Here is a 4,473-nt window from a genome sequence, read left to right on the forward strand (position 1 = left end):
TCACTTTACAATTTAATGAAGTACTTAAATACTGCCTATTTTTCCGCATGTAGTCATTTCAAATGGAACTAAAAGGGAACTTCACATGTAATGTGGTAAGTATCTTTTGGAAATCAGTATGTATAACAAAGACGGGTCTGAAAAAAATATGGAGAGACGAGAGAGAGAAACTTTTCCCCAAAAGTCTTTCCAAAATAAGTATTACTAATAAGTACCTGCTATCAAAATATCTTTCTTAGTAAGGCTGTTCAAATTAAAATATAAATGAGGCTATTTTGGCAGATAATGGGTTTTGAAACAAGTTTGAAGCCCTAATACAAGACAATATTCAAATGTAAATATATATATACAGGCAAATGAATTATAAATATATAGCTAAATGATATTATTTAGTTGATTTATGATATTTTTGGTTTTCGAATTTAAAAGACAAAACAGTGCATACCCCTTTAGATATACGATTTGCATTCTTAAAGCAAGCACGTGTTGTGAGCTTACATGATAACTAGCAAGGATACTCCATGTCAACACAGAATAATTCGTCTATTACATGACATTCATATGTGATTTCAATGGTTATTAAACCAAGCTTTATTAGTTTTGAAGTGAATTACAAATAAACAGATCTGCTTCTGTATGCAGAAAAATAATAGAAAAAAGGATTACGACATTCGTAGCTGGAATACAAATATGATATGCAGTATTTATTTTTTGAAAATATTCATTCGTATGAAATCGTTTTTCAAGGGTTTATCACAACTCTGTTGACATTTTTATTGAATCTGTACTATATTTCTCATCAGTTAAAGCCCAAAAGACTCAACTTGTAAGAGCCGCGATTCTATTGAATTAATCAGCCATGTTTGAAATCAATTTATCTTGATAAATACTATAGCAATTTTGTCGTTTACATATTTATTTTTAAATGTATGTAAATAAATCATTGAAACAGATATTAATATTTTTCTGTAGGAAACGCATTGGTTTGAAAACAGCTAATGAGTTGTAAATGGTGAAAAAATATCTGGAAAATGTAAAATAAACGTTATATTTATTATTCTTTAGATGTCTTGTTAAGTAAAATCTATAATGGGAATGTAGTTTGGCACCCCATGATGCCAGTTTCACGTTAAATTAAATGTTTAAGGTTTTCTTTGATCTTTTTTGTTTCCGAATGTGCCGTATATTTTCTGCTAAGTCTAGATCATCTTATAAATGGAATGAGATTCTTAAAACGATAAACTAAAATTAAAACAATCATAGGAGGAATAGCTTGACATAAGAAATAAACAGCGAAATTTAGCTTTCGTATATAAATTGGTTACCACATAAATGAGAAATGCTTTTGCATATATAGACTAGAGGTACCTATATTCATAGTTTAAATTTGAAAAAAATATATTAAAATAAAAGTATTAAAGGTTGTTTCAGAGACTTGCAAAATCTAATCTTTTTTGGAAAGAAATGTGTATATTATAGATTTCAACCCCAAAGTCCGTATCAATTTCTCACAGATAGCTCCGTTAAGACTCTATTGTCTGACTCTCTCCAATAAAACTTCAATGAATACTCCCGTTAACTTATGTCCCATTTTTTTTTATTTTTCAGTTGCACATATTTTAGAAATGTTCAATTTGATGATCATAGAGAGAAATGTATTAATTAGTTTATTTAATAATAAGCGCATATTGAAAATGTCATTAATGCATACGACAGAACACTTGGTTCTCATGCAGATCACCAGGTTCTCATGAATACCACCACGATACATAGTGTCAACGAGTGCCACAGAAGACCATTAATTCCCGTAACGATCAAAATATGTCTGATATTTTGTAATCTGAAAAAAAAAATACATTTTTTCTATTGCATAATGTTGAATGTTTATAATTGTAAATGAGGTTTACAAATTAAATCGTTTATATTGCCAAAGTCAACAACAGCACGCAATTAAAAATTTAATTACCAGTTTTGTGAATTCATTATATATGCCTTAATCTCCTATAATTCTGTAGCAAAACTTATTTTATTCACAGAAAAAGTAAATCATCTTTAGAAAAGATATTGCAGACAAATCCCTAAAGTGTAATATCATTTTAAATATTTAATTTTTCATTTTCTATATGAATATTGACATTAAGTTGTTTATTCAGGCACAGAACGACATTTTCTGAAATAAAAGCAGACCCAGTACGAATTTCTAACTTGATAAAGTGCAACATTTTATTTAATCAATTGGAAACATTTCCAAAACACATTTCACTTTCATCGTTTGAAAAGAAAATATTAACAGTGATACAAAATACAAAATACACGATATGGAGTGTTTATTTTCTAAACATGGACACGTTGGTTTAATTTCAAAGCCCAATGATTTAATACAAAGAAATCATTCCGCATAATTCCCTAATCCATTCCGGTTTAACAAGCAAATTTTGTATACTTCTTTTCATTTGTAACAAATTCTGATGCAATTGTAAATAATTAAGTCAATTCTTATTTGACTAGAAACTTTTGTAATTACTTATAAATTTTGAATTTGAAAAAATGTATAATCAATATTATAATTGAATTATTAAATTATTATAACGCACCTTGAATTAGAAAAAAAACCCAGTTTAGTTGCCATTCGGCTTGAATAAAAAAATTAACTTTGAATACTGTTTGATTTTAAATAATGACTTGAAATACCGAGTGACACACTGAATGCAAATATTTTTTCTGTTTTATTTATTTTACTTCAAAACTAAGCATATCATTCAGATATATCAACTTACAAAAACAAAAGGAACAAAATGACTACGGCAAATGTGTATGAACTATTTATCACTTGACGTTAAGCAAACATCGTGTTACCATGAGTTTTCATTAACCATATCATCTGTTTTGAACTTTCATTATCAGGTGTTTTGAACCCAAATTGTCACGAGTTTTGAAGTAACATCATCATATATCATCATTGTTTTAAGATTATATTGCCATGTGTTTTCACATTGTCATGTGTTTAAGACTTAAATTAGCATGTGTTTTAAAATTGTGATATCACGTTTTTTGAACTAACAGGATTATATAATTTGAAATTATGTTATTGCATGTAATGTGTATTTCAGTTATAAATAATTTTAGACGCTTTTAAATGATAACTAATATGTTTTGAAACTATATTTTCACATCCACAATATTTATTATAAAATGATCTCATTATGCATTAAAATCCTAATTATGGTCACATATAATATATATTACAATAAAAGCAATTTGAAGAGGTACTCTCGTTTATTGAATTTTCTTCAAATTGACGCCTAATATAGTAAAATTCTTGTGTGAAAATTTGAACTTTCGTATCACATTTACAATTTTGGCAGCTTAAGTCACTTCCCCGAACCGAAAATTAAACAAATTTATACTATCATCGTAAACGAAGAAGAATTAAGACGAATATTTGTGAAGAGCTTCTCGTTATATTGACAATAGGAACATAGTATATATTACCAAAACATTACAAGTTAATTGACATATTTCAATGACTAGTAATCCGTCCCAGCGTTCGCCATGGTTTTATGACGCTATGAAATTTACTTCTTTAAATTTTTATAACCATTTAAGCGTCCTGCATAGGCATAGAAGCATAAAGACGAATATTTATGCACTACTACAGAAACGAGGGGATTTACGCAATACTAAGAGATCAAACGCCCTAATAAAATGTCGTATTTTCTATCTTTATTTTTTGTGCTTTATTATCCCTGTGATGTATTGTGTATTTTGTTGTAATTCATGATCAAACAAACTGTCAGATTTTATAACTATTTGTGCACATAATTCTTAACACAATTGTCGATTGCCATATGTACCTCGAGATGAAATGAGAGAAAGGAAATAGATGACCATAATAAATTATGTTCCAACTGAACTCTGAAATACATTTAGAAGTCGCTGAATAATCAAACTGAATTATTAATCCTTCAATACTGGTTTTAGGTGCTTTTAACCCCCGAGTATTATTTTTGTATAATAGTATCAACAAAAGCATCGGGCTGTCTATTTGTCTTAGTAATGAAGAATAAGTACCACCCAAATAAAAATAATAAACACGAAATAAAAACAAAACAAACAATAAAGAAAATAAAGGACTTTCCCGATTGTATGTTTAAAGCAGTTTGTAGAATAAATATTTGTGAAATATAACTCACCCATACAAATAAAGAATTAGATTCTTTGCAGTGTTTACCAATGGAATTTCCCTAATCAATTTGTACTTCAGAGCTGCTTTACATATCGAATATACCGGTACTACTTCGAAGTTTCTAACGAAAGGTGTTCTACTGTCAGAAGTTTATAGTTCCCTCCTAACTTATTAACCACGAATGGTCTGATTATCATATTTTCGATGTATTTTTCTTTCCTTCTGTATGTGCTATACAATCCGATTGTTAACATAAAAAACTGGAATAGTGTAACATGGGAAGCAAG

Source organism: Mytilus edulis, chromosome 4 (genome assembly GCF_963676685.1).
Source record: "Mytilus edulis chromosome 4, xbMytEdul2.2, whole genome shotgun sequence".
Taxonomy (NCBI): Eukaryota; Metazoa; Mollusca; class Bivalvia; order Mytilida; family Mytilidae; genus Mytilus; species Mytilus edulis.